Consider the following 14,689-nt stretch of genomic DNA (forward strand, 5'->3'; position numbering starts at 1 on the left):
ACTCAAATTTGAATCCCATCCGTAGATTTTATCAGATCACACGGTCCTGATTTAAAAATAACAAGGCTTTACAGTCTTTTTTGAAAAATGCTACATGTCATCATTGCACTTCCCCGCATTACTTAAAAACCTGTATCTTTATTATGCGGGGATGTGTCAACCATCGATCAAGACAAGATTGACGATCGGAATAATCCATTTCGTATTAATGACCAGCTAGCTGTACTGACCAATAGGAAATTTCCATATTAGCTTATACTTTCTAACAACACTTCATGCCAACGGATATCGTATCTTCTTTTGAGCAAGCAAGTGTTTGACGTCATCAAGGACACGTGTCACCACTGCGCTTCCCCGCATTACTTAAAAACTTGCATCTTTATTATGCGGGGATGCGTCAACTGTTGATCAAGACTGGATCAACGGTGATACTGCTTCTCATTCATTAAGCAACCAAAAACCTTCTGTGCATACCTAGCATTACACGTCATCAATCATTTGCAGTGTAGCATACTAAAATACAAATATCTGACCCCATGTTGCCATGCGTCACCACTGCGCTTGCCTACATTACTTAAAAGCCTGCATCTTTATTATGCGGGGATGTGTCAACCATTGATCAAGATAGGATCAACGGTTATACAGCTTGGTAAGTAATCTTCATAGCTCTACCAATGAATCCACCAATGATATCGCAGAAAAACAAAACGTGTACAAAAGTACTAACAAATCTAACATATAGGAGCTTTTGCAGCATACTGGATCTCATAAAACATCAGGGGCTACATGTCATCATTGTGCCTCCCTGCATTATTTAGAAAAACCTACAACTCTATAATGCAGGGATGCACTGACCCTTGCTCTCTGATAGATCAACGGTGATTGAAAAACACTTCAACTTGGCATCCTTTCAAATGGAATATTGCAATTAAAGGTACACAAAGGGTTTTCAAAAGGCATTCTGATGTAAATTCAAATATTTAGGATAAAAACCCCACCAGAATATTTGAAGAAAATACCTTTTTTTTTTAAATTTGAAAATGAGGGCACCACAAAACAAAGACATAAATAATTTTTCACCCAAATACCAGAAATTTTTATAATACTATGAAAAATCACACCAACAGAGTGCACCAAGAATATATCTGCCAGAGATACTGGTTGCTGTCAAGATCACATTTAGCCCCCTAGAATATGCTCCTACGATGTTGTTGAAAAAATGCGAGTTTTATCCCACATACGTGGGGTGGAAGTCTACGGACTATTTTATATAGTGAAGCCCATGCAATCTAACCAAAAGAGTTTGCTAGAGATTGTTGAAGCCTATTTAGTCTGTTCATAGGATTCTATTGTTGTGTTTGACCAGAAAGTGTATGGGCTTTGCCAAAAAAGACATGCAAGGGTTGCAGGCGTGGCTGATGTATATGGACGTGGAATTAAAATGCAGTACGGCTCAGACTTGTTGAATAGCCTTGCAATTTAATAAATAATTTTGCCAACAAATTAAAAAAAAACAACAAAGTCGAGCCTGGGGTGTCACTTCCCAATTCAGAAAATAAATTTTCTCTACCTGGGAATAATTCTAAAAATACCAAATATGGAAATAAATTGTAGAGAAGAAAATTAATTCAGATTTGAACAACAATTTAGTTGCAACAATTAGATCAATGAAATGACCATACCTGAAATGAAAATTGGGGCCTCTAGGTTTCGATTTACAAACAAAATTTTGCCTCATGATCAACTTTCACCCAACATAAGAAAATTCATAGTCGATCTTCACCGAATCAACACTCCAGACACAATGGTGATGTCAGATCTAGTTCTAGATGCTTCTAATTTTTGTGAATCCTCCAAATTCGTGTCAAGGTTTTGAAGCATGAACAGTCTCAAATGGCTATGTGATGAGAATCTCCGTCAACTCTAATACCATATAAGAATTTGGCTTAGGCCAAAATTCACCCAAGAACTAAAGAACTCAACACAAGCACATAGTAGACCAAAATAGATAGAGTATGATCAAAATGACAATATTCATTCAATAACTGGATGAGAGTACACTAGGAGTTCCTAAATATAAAGGCCTTAGGTGAGCTTCTAGAATGCATAGAAGTCAACATCTTGATATGTCATACAACCAAACACATGTCCACCAAATATGGGTTATCCTCCATTAAGCACGAGATTAAGTGCGATGATGTGAGGATAAGCCTACAATGGTGTAGCACACAAATCAATGGTGTAGACAACATGTGCTAAATGAGGAGTGTGGATAATTGTGTTGTCATCATGACAACTTAGTGAATGATGCATACTCCTGTGTTGTAGACACCATGTGCATAATTAGAGTTGCGTAACTCAATAAAAGTTCACAAACTCCTAAGTGTCTCACCTAAAATAATAATAAAATAATGCAAAATAATTAAATATTGCATTAACCTAAGTAAAACTTAAGTAAGTTTAATAAATAAATACTTATTTACACCAACAAAATTATGTAGCCAAGTTACACTATTGAACTATCTACAAGCCAATCTAGGTTAGAACTGACCTCCCTAATTGAATCCCAAAAACTCTATTCAATTGGTTGCATATTTCCTGTTGGTGTATTCGATTGTATAGAATTTGAAATATTAGGATTATTTTGCAATTCAATCATGGCTAGGCCTATTGACATAATTCTATCCACCATATTCACACCCATTAAGCATGGATCAGGAGGCAAAGCATGTTTTAGATAAATGATACTGGAAGTATCTATGGCTTTCTTCATAGCCTCAAAAACAACATAATATTCATGTTTTTGCAAAAGTTGAAAATGTGAGAACAGACTCCCTACTAAAGCCATACCATTCCATAGATCATACTTCTTCATAGCTGTATCTTGTAATGCTCCTAAAAAACAAAGAAGAGATTCTAAACAAAGAACAATAACAATGAATGCAATAATTTTTTTTTACAACTCATTACAAGTGCAAGTACAAACATTGAACCACTCTTAATCTAAAACCTCACGATGAAAGCTATTATCATCCAAATAGGCTTCCATAAAGATTCTAATACATATAGAGTTCAATGCAATAATGAAGTACAACATCATTCTGAATCACTAATGTCCAACATATGGTCTCTATGAGATACAAATTTTGCTATAAGAAGTAACTTCAATAGATATCCTTAGCTACATGTTAATCAACCTGAAGCACCTAGAAAACACATAGAAATGCAACACAACACAAAGAAGGGGGCTCAGTACACACTGAGTTGAAAAGTGTAATCCACCTACATACATGTTAGTACCAACATATACATTCCAAATGCAGATATCTGATCCACCTAATATAGTGCAAATCTGATATTAATATGCAAGAAGTAAACAAATACTTAACAATGCAAAATTAAATTCGCACTAAGAATAACCCATAAATGAAACATATATATATACACACTAAGGTGTCATCGTTATGGCACTAAGTTTTTGCATCCATGTGTGGTATGCTCATAGTCATCACATAATGGTGTTCTCTATTATACTTGTCATTGATAGAATAGAGACATGCCTTGTTCTCCATACTTAACCATATAGGTTTAAGTCATAGGTAAGGCCAATTATCTTTTGTATGTAATTAACCCACCCAATTCATTTTAGAGTTATTACTAAATTATTTAACTGAATAGAATAAATCAATATTCAGCCACCTCAATGTACGTTCATTATAGCTATCCTTAAATACACATCAAATAGATATCCTAAGAATGCATAAGCAACGAATAACCAAAATAGTTTACTCATGATATTACATTCTTTATCTTAGAAATCTCATCTTTTACTGCCAAATTCAAAAGTAAACTTAGATTATTTTAACAACAGAAATAAGTACAATAATATTACGCTCTTGTAACTATAACTAAACTAATTCATCTGTTTAATGATAATTACCAGTTGTAACACTATACTACTTACTCCTACTATCAAAATAAACTAAACTTATCCTCTGAAAAGACCAAGATAATAAAACAATGTTCATATGATATTCTTGTTTTAAATTGACAAACTTATATCATAACTTTTCTTTACACACAAACAACTGTCCATTTCAATTATGAACTAAATACATCTGGTTAACTTAAAAAGAATTTTATTTCAAACATAACATCTCAACAAATCCATAATTTCTATAAAGATTCTTCACAAAAAAACCAAATATAATTAAATCCAAATATAGCCACAGTTTTGATAAATGATCCTTCACAAAGACATTTGAAGTTTTACCACTGTATGCCTATAAGCCATCATCTAGATATACTACAACAACATATAGTAATACAATACCTAAGATCAATGAAATTCCCAAATATGCAAATTAATTTTTACAACCTACTAATGACCCCAAGTATTTAAGATGCAAATCCTTAAGCTTAATGAAGCACACAAACTGTTCTTAAAAAAAACCTTGTCCATAATGATTTAATAGCATCTACCTTTGCATAAGAAAAGTTTCGAACAGTTTCACAACAACAAATTATAATTACGTCACCATATTGCATTAATAAATCAATTTCCATATATAAAAAGTAGTCTATACTATCGCATGAAACTTCTTCATGTTTCAAACTAACTCCCAACAGTTTCACCAGTTACTATGACTATTTTGAAGAAAGCTTTTTAACTTAAGATACTATCTATCATAAAATTCCCACAACATCAACAATAAGAAACATATTAAAAGTAATAATTTATACTAATAATGGATAGTTTAATATTCTTTTTAGTTTTACGTTAACTATTTGACTAAATGTCTATCACAGTACCATATAATCGCTCAATATCATTACTATACTCAACATAACCCACTACTCAAAGCTTCATCGAATTAACAGCACATTGAATTATATTGTCACTACCCTCGGTTCCAATTTACTATCCATGAAATAGAGTGACCGGTCCTTATTTAGTCATGAGACTGCAACCAATTACGAGCTCAAGATACGGGTACTCTTGAGCTCGACTCCGTCAAAATCTAAGACCCTAAGCATAACACAACCAACTCAACAAACCATTGCGTGATATTTCAAATCATGTTCGATTTTCATATTAAGACCTTTGCGCATAGTTACCCGCAACTGTTTGACATAATACTCAAGTTGCAGATCCACAATATGTATAATACAATACCCTATCCAACTTGTATAAAACATAAGGGTTTTATGTTTATCCACAGATTTCATGTGATTTGCTCGAAGGAATAACCTTCAACAATTTACATAGATATAAGGTCCTCACTAAACTCTTTCTCTATGATAACAACATACTAATACACATTTCCACTTTATATAACAAAACCCAAATGCATCTTTGCTATTAAAGCCACAAACCCACACTCACACCTCAATATGGAAATATACAAAAATTCAAACGTAAAAATAAAAAACTTTGCATACTTCCAGACTTAGATGTCAGTATGAGCTGCATATAACTAATCAACCATATTATTCCTAATTTCCAAAAACAAATGCAGTATGAACAAAAAAAGAGAAGGGTTAGAAAAATGCCCCTACGTGAAATTCAGCAGATAGAAAATTCTCAACACAAAGCCCTACTATGTAGCTTGATGCGAAAACCCCAGATGCCAAATCCAACCAAACTTCAAAATTGTAGAGGTTGAAGAACTTGCTAAAAAAATTGGCTAAGAGAAACACCTCGATGCTCAGCCTCATATGCATGCAAATACATTTAACAAACTCTTCCATGTTTCCGAAACCACATGAACTAGGCTCACAAGTATAACCCAAACAGAGCAAGGCGGTCATTTTTTTGGCCTAATCTCAATAGGAAACCCATTCACAAAATGAAATGATCAACAATACCCTGAGCGCCATAATACCTCTTAAATTTTGCATTTAATGTTTCAGTGACACATAATGATGTCGGTATATAAGACTGACCCATTACCACCGCCATTTTGTCTTTTGAACAATGCAAAATTTACCTTCTTTTTTTTAAGCCTTCAAAACCCAATTAACAAAACAAAATAATGTGTATGTTCTATCAACTGTGGTAAATAAGATCCTTAAAAAAAAAAAGTGAACTAATGTCATGAAACAAAACCAATTTAGGGTAGAATGAAATTAGATATATATATATATATATATATATATATATATATATATATATATATATATATATAACCCCATTTACATCATTTGCAATCATGTTATGTCAAATTCACTTCAAAGGAACATAATTAATCATTTTAACAATTTATATGCATAAACAATGTAAAGTTCAACCTCATGAAACACTTGATACCCTAACATTATAAGTTCTTATAATCACGTTTTCAAACCTAAAACTCAAATTTGAATTAAGAACTTAAATGTTTAATCCTTCCAAGCAATCTAATTTCTGCAACCAAAATTGCCAGGTATATAAAACCTCTCAATTAACATAATTATAATAACTATAAAAATATTAAAATCATAAGTCATTTGTCACGTCTAAATAGAGTAATGCTGATACAAAATACACACCCAACAAAAGTTTTATGTTCTACTAAATAGAATATAACCAAGTTCTGTATCAAACTGAAAGAAACTAGATAACAACTAAGTCCTAATAAGTAGAATAAACAATAGTAGTGGTCAGGCATGACACCCTCCCCCACTAAACTTTGACTTTCTCCTGGAAGTCAGTAAACAAGTGCGGATGAGCTGCTCTCATCATTTCAATGTTCTCCCAAGTAGTAGATGTTTCATCATTGGGGTCCCATAGGACCTTTACCTGATTTATTTCTCTTCCTCTTAAACTCAAAGTTCTGCTTTGCATGATCTATACTGGTTCCAACATGATTTGACCATCCAAAGCCTGCAAATTTTTCTAGTCAAGCATGTGAGCAATATCAGGTATATACTTAGGCAAAACTGAAACATGAAATACATTATGAATGTGTGAAAAACTTGGTGGCAAGGAAATTTTTTAGGCAACAAGTCCAATCCATTCCAGAATTTCAAGTGGACCTACGAATTGTGGTGCTAATTTGGACCCCTTTCCATAATGAATTGGACTCTTACGCAGCCTTACCCGAAGAAACACTTTCTCACCAACCAAGAATTGATAGTCAATCCTATGCTTATCAGCATATTTCTTTTGTCTATCTTGAGTAGTAATAAGGTGTTCTCTGATCCTCTTAACCTGCTGCTCCAAATCTAGCAACATATCAGATCCTAGAAGAGTCCTTTCATCCAAATTGTCCCAACTGAGAAGTGTCCTACAAGGTCTACCATACAATGCTTGGAATGGTGCCATACCTATGGAACTATGATCTCCATTATTATACACAAATTCTACCAAATGTAGATACTCCTCCCACTTATTCTATCTATCCAATACGTACATCCTAAGCATGTCTTCCATAATCTGGTTGACATGTTCAGTTTGTCCGTTTGTTTCTGGATGATAAGCTGAACTAAAATTCAGCTGAGTACCTAACTCTCACTGCAAGGATATCCAAAGAGATGAAGTAAACACTAGATCCCTATCAAATATAATCTTTTTAGGAATTTTGTGTAACTTAACTATCTATTCCATATATACTTTGGCAACCATTGCTGCATTATAAGATGATCTAACTGGAACAAAATGAGCAATCTTTGATAAATGATCTACTACCACCATAATAGCATCGTGCCTACGAGCTATAATAGGAAATCTAGTTATAAAATCCATAGAGATGGTGTCCCATTTCCATTCTGGAATACTATGTGGCTATAATAGTCCTACAAGGTGCTGATGTTCAGCTTTAACTCGCTGACACTCCAAACATCGAGCCACAAAATCTACTATGTCTCTTTTCATTCTAGGCCAATAATAATGCTTCTTAAGATCAGCAAGTATTTTCTTGACACTCGGATGAGCAGAATATGGTGCTTTGTGAGCCTCCAACATAACTAGATTTCTCAAATCACCCAACTCGGGAACATACACACTCCCTCTACACAGCAGCAAACCTTCAGGATTCACTGAATACCCCTCAAAACATCCTTCTAAAATTTTGTCACTATCAATAAAAGCCTTAACATCCTAAAACCAATGATCTGTAGAAAGATTTTGAAGAATCTTATCCCTAAGATCCACTATTAAGATCAAAGAAGATAATTCATGTCGCCTTCTGCTAAGTGCATCAGCAACCATGTTCTCCTTCCCTTGTACACACTTAATCTCAAAGCCGTATTCACACAGGAACTCCATCCATCTTCGCTGCCTAGCATTGAGGTTTGGTTGTGTGAAAAGATACTAAAGGCTTCGATGGTTAGAATGTAACTCAAAACGTTGACCCAGAAGAAAATGCCACCACTTAGCCAAAGCATGTATAATCACAACAAGTTCAAGATCATGAGTAGGGTAATTCACCTCATGACTCTTTAGCTTTCTGGATTCATAAGCAATAACACATCCATCCTACAACAACACCACTCCTATGCCATCCAAAGATGCATTAGTACAAACTACAAACTCCTTAGTAGAATCTAGGACTACCAGGACTGGTGCACTAGTCAAACATTCCTTAAGTTTCTGAAATGCTACCTCACACTCCTCTATCCACACAAATTTCTTCCCTTTTTTTTGAAGAGATGTGATAGGATGTGCTATTTTGGAGAAATTTGACACAAATTTGCGGTAATAACTTGCTAAGCCCATGAAACTTCGAACCTCAAAAACATTTGTAGGTGTCAGCCAATCATCAATAGCCCGAATCTTGGATGGATCTACAAAAATTCCATCACCTGAAATGATATGTCCTAAGTAGAAAATCTTTGATCTGAAGAATTCACACTTCTTAGGGTTGGCATACAGTCTGTTCCTATGAAGACATTCTAAAAATTGCTCTAAATGCTGCTCGTGCTCCCCAACAGAGTTAGAAAACACCAAAATGTCATCCAGAAAAACCACTATGAACTTGTCAAGGTAAGTTCTAAACAAACCATTCATTAGGTTCATGAAAATAGAAGGTGCATTTGTCAACCCAAAAGGTACTACTATGAATTTGTAGTGTCCATACCTGGTATGAAAATTTTTCTTATGAATATTAGCTTTTTGAATTCTAAGTTGATGATACCTAGATTTTAGATCAATCTTCGAAAAGACTCGGCCACCCTTGACCTGGTCAAACAAATCATCAATTCTAGGCAAAGGATACCTATTCTTAACAGTGACCTTGTTCAACTATCTATAGTCTATACAAAGTCTTAAAGAACCATCTTTCTTCTTGATAAAAATTACCGGAGCACCCCAAGGCGAAACACTAGGATGAACCAAACCTTTCTCCAAAAGTTCTTCCAACTAAAATTTAAGTTCGACTAGCTCTTGAGCTATCATTCTATATGGAGTCTTGGAAATTGGTTCCATTCCTGGCACTAAATTGATTCAAAAATCAATTTATCTCCTTGGAGGTATTCCAGGAATCTCCTCAACAAAAACATCCAAAAACTTTTACAAGACTAGATGATCAAGAGAAGAACTTTTAACCGTAGAATCTTCTAAATTGTTTATCGAAATGAAAAATAAACTATAGCCTTTTCGAGCACACGTTGCCAATTTCTTGGCAAATATTGTCCACAAAGAGATGGGTCTCTTAATTCCCACAATAACTCTAGCTAATCCAAAATCATCTACACAACTAATTAACTTATCCTTACAATCTATAATTGCTTGATGCTAATATAACCAATCCATCCCAAAAACTATGTCATACGATCCTAACGGTATAACCCTAAGGTTTGCTGAAGTAGAAAAGGATTCCATATGAATCTTACAGTCAAGAGCAACAATATCAATGTTCACCTTGGATCCTGACGCTAACTCCACTAGCCATATGTCCCTTGCCCTAACCACAGGAATTCCACTATTTGCAACTAAAGCAAAAGAAATAAATGAGTTTGTAGCTCTAGAGTCAAATAAAATAGATACTTTCATACCTTGAGTATTACCCTGAGCTTCAATAATCGTGTTCTGGTGTTCGGCTTGCTTCTGATCTAGGGTTGCAAAGATACAGTGGTTCCTAGCAGAATCACCAACTATTTTTTCAAACCTAGCTGGCTTAGGTCCTACCTTTGGCTTGTCCCAGTTAGGACACTAAGACTGGTAATGACCCAACTGACCACAATGAAAGCACTCAACAGATTTCCTGAATCCCATATTCTAACCAGAAGGATTAGGAAATGGCTTATTACTCTACACACTCTGAGATGGTTGAGGTGATTTAGGCTGTTCTGAACTCTTGGAGTTCTTATCAAAATTTCTCTTCTTGAATTTCCCACCCAAAAATCCTGATTTCGAACTACCTTGAGGAGGCTTTTGATTCCTGCTGACATCCAAAGTAGGTGGATTCATGCTGGTTTTGTATGAAGCCCCATGATATCTAGACTTCATCTCAATTAGCTTTGCTCACTTCGAAGCTTCCTGCATAGTCAAAGGTCAAAAATTTCTCACTTCCTCCCCAATCTTGGAAAAAAGTCCTCTGATGAAGTGATGTATCATGGCCTTATCATTTTCAGCCCACCCAAAAAACTTCTTAAGCTCATAGAATCTACGTTCATAAGCTTCCACTATAGAACCAGACTGTACAATCTAAAAGAACTCCTCTGCATGGGCCTGATGCCAATATTCAGACATAAACCTCTCCTTAAATCACCCTACAAAGAGCTCCCAAGTAACTAGAGAGATATCAATGCCCAGCTTCTCCATCTCCTACTCCCACCACAAGGAACCAAATCCTCTCAAATGCATAACTGTCCATCTTACCTTCACATTACTCAAGTAACAATGTAAGACAAAGCATCACTGAATGTTCAGCAATGAATCTTCTATCGTTGTACCCTATTTCGTACCATAAAATAATAGTCCTTTAATCTTGGAAAGATCCTTGAGCTGAGCTCTTGCCATAGGGTCTTCCTCAATCGGCAGATGAATACCCTAAACAAGAGGTCTCCTATCATTCGCTCCCCTACCAAGAATCTAGTTGTTAGCCTCAATATTATCAAGACGTTCCAGAATCCTCTAAAGTACCATAGCCTGGTCTACCTGATTATCCTAGTTGTTTCCAACCCCGGCATTCTGATCAAATTGATCATTCCCAACATCATTCTGGTACCTAGGACCTCTACCATGGCCCCTGCCTTTGCCTCTACCTCTGCCAACAAGGTTATCCTCAGGAATGCCACGTCCTTGAGTTCCTCTAGTGATGAGAGGCATGATAGAAACCTACAATAAATTACTATTAATAACGCATTGATAACAGGTTAAACCCTATAACCCAAGAGTCCTAGTTATCATAACCTTGCTCTGATACCAAATGTAATGCTCCTAAAAAACAAAGAAGAGATTCTAAACAAAGAACAATAACAATGAATGCAATAATTTTTTTTTACAACTTATTACAAGTGCAAGTACAAATATTGAACCACTCTCAATCTAAAACCTCACAATGAAAGCTAATATCATCCAAATAGGCTTCCATAAAGATTCTAATACATATAGAGTTCAATACAATAATGAAGTACAACATCATTCTGAATCACTAATGTCCAACATATGGTCTCTATGAGATACAAATTTTTCTATAAGAAGTAACTTCAATAGACATCCTTAGCTACATGTTAATCAACCTGAAGCACCTAGAAAACACATAGAAATGCAACACAACACAAAGAAGGGGGCTCAGTACACATTGAGTTGAAAAGTGTAATCCACCTGCATACATGTTAGTACCAACATATACATTCCAAATGTAGATATCTGATCCACCTAGTATAGTGCAAATCTGATATTAATATGCAAGAAGTAAACAAATACTTAACAATGCAAAATTAAACTCGTACTAAGAATAATCCATAAATGAAATATATATATATATATATATATATATATATATATATATATATATATATATATATATATATATATATATATATATATATATATATATATATATATATATATATATATATATATATATATATATATATATATATATATATATATATATATATATATACTGAGGTGTCATCATTATGGCACTAAGTTTCTGCATCCATGTGTGGTATGCTCATAGTCATCACATAATGGTGTTCTCTATTATACTTGTCATTGACAGAATAGAGACATGCCTTGTTATCTGTACTTAACCATATAGGTTTAACTCATAGGTAAGGCCAATTATATTTTTTATGTAATTAACCCACCCAATTCATTTTAGAGTTATTACTAAATTATTTAACTGAATAGAATAAATAGATATTCAACCACCTCGATATATGTTCATTACAGCTATCCTTAAAATACACATCAAACAGATATCCTAAGAATGCATAAGCAACGAATAACCAAAACAATTTACTCATGATATTACATTCTTTATCTTAGAAATCTCATCTTTTACTACCAAATTCAAAAGTAAACTTAGATTATTTTAACAACAGAAATAAGTACTATAATATTATGCTCTCGTAACTATAACTAAACTAATTCATCTGTTTAATGATAATTACCAGTCATAACACTATACTACTTACTCCTACTGTCAAAATAAACTAAACTTATCCTTTGAAAAGACCAAGATAATAAAACAATGTTCATATGATATTCTTGTTTTAAATTGACAAACTTATATCATAACTCTGTCTTACACACAAACAACTGTCCATTTCAATTATGATTTAAATACGTCTGGTTAACTTAAAAAGAATTTTATTTCAAACATAACATCTCAACAAATCCATAATTTCTATAAATATTCTTCACAAAAAAACCAAATATAATTAAATCCAAATACAACCATAGTTTTGATAAATGATCCTTTACAAAGACATTTGAAGTTTTACCACTGTATGCTTATAAGCCATCATCTAGATATACTACAACCACATATAGTAATACAATACCTAAGATCAATGAAATTCTCAAATATGCAAATTAATTTTTACAACCTACTAATGACCCCAAGTATTTAAGATGCAAATCCTTAAGCTTAATGAAACATACAAATTGTTCTTAAAAAAAAACCCTGTCCATAATGATTTAACAACATCTACCTTTGCATAAGAAAAGTTTCGAACAGTTTCACAACAAAAAATTATAATTACATCACCATATTGCATTAATAAATCAATTTCCATATATAAAAAGTAATCTATACTATCGCATGAAACTTCTTCATGTTTCAAACTAACTCCCAACAGTTTCACTGATTACTATGACTATTTTGAAGAAAGCTTTTTAACTTAAGATACTGACTATCATAAAATTCCCACGACATCAACAATAAACAACATATTAAAACTAATAATTTATACTGATAATGGATAATTTAATATTCTTTTTAGTTTTACGTTAACTGTTTGACTAAATGTCTATCGCAGTACCATATAATCGCTCAATATCATTACTATACTCAACATGACCCACTACTCAAAGCTTCATCGAATTAACAACACATTGAATTATATTGTCACTACCCTTGGTTCCAATTTACTATCCATGAAACAGAGTGATTGGTCCTTATTTAGTCATGAGACTACAACCAATTACGAGCTCACGACTGAGGTCATACCACATTAAACAATGAACTCAAGATACGGGTACTCTCGAGCTCGACTCTGTCAAAACCTAAGACCCTAAGCATAACACAACCAACTCAACAAACTGTTGCGTGATATTTCAAATCAAGTTCAATTTTTATATTAAGACCTTTGCGCACAGTTACCCGCAACTATTTGACATAATACTCAAGTCGCAGATCCACAATATGTATAATACAATACCCTATCCAACTCGTATAAAACATAAGGGTTTTATGTTTATCCACAGATTTCATGCGATTTTCTCGAAGGAATAACCTTCAACAATTTACACAGATATAAGGTCCGCACTAAACTCTTTCTCTATGATAACAACATACTGATACACATTTCCACTTTATATAACAAAACCCAAATGCATCTTTGCTATTAAAGCCACAAACCCACACTCACACCTCAATATGGAAATATACAAACATTCAACCGTAAAAATAACAAACTTTGCATACTTCCAGACTCAGGGGTCAATATGAGCTGTATATAACTAATCAACCATATTATTCCTAATTTCCAAAATCAAATGCAATATGAATAGCAAAAGAGAAGGGTTAGAAAAATGCCCCTACATGAGATTCAGCAGATAGAAAATTCTCAACACAAAGCCCTGCTATGTAGCTTGATGCGAAAACCCCAGATGCCAAATCCAACCAAACTTCAAAATTGTAGAGGTTGAAGAACTTGCTAAAAAAACTAGTTGTGAGCAACACCTCAATGCTCAGCCTCATATGCATGCAAATACATTCAACAAACTCTTCCATGTTTCTGAAACCACAACAACTAGGCTCACAAGTGTAACCCAAATAGAGAAAGGCAGCCATGTTTTTGGCCTAATCTCAATAGGAAACCCATTCACAAAATGAAATGATCAACAATACCCTGAGTGCCATAATACCTCTTAAATTTTGCATTTAATGTTTCAGTGACACATAGTGATGCCGGTACATAAGACAGACCCATTACCATCGCCATTTTGGCTTTTGAACAATGCAAAATTTACCTCTTTTTTTTAAGCCTTCAAAACCCAATTAACAAAACAAAATAATGCATATGTTCT

General features: G+C 33.9%; 1 pseudogene; it reads left to right on the top strand.

Annotated features, from left to right (window-relative positions):
• The first annotated feature begins 392 nt into the window (after nt 1–392).
• The window catches only part of LOC149576191 (cysteine desulfurase 1, chloroplastic pseudogene), an 88,983-nt pseudogene continuing 74,686 nt past the window's right edge, over nt 393–14,689 (top strand).

Source organism: Cupressus sempervirens, chromosome 1 (genome assembly GCF_028749045.1).
Source record: "Cupressus sempervirens isolate cs-2001-9-10 chromosome 1, ASM2874904v1, whole genome shotgun sequence".
Classification (NCBI taxonomy): domain Eukaryota; kingdom Viridiplantae; phylum Streptophyta; class Pinopsida; order Cupressales; family Cupressaceae; genus Cupressus; species Cupressus sempervirens.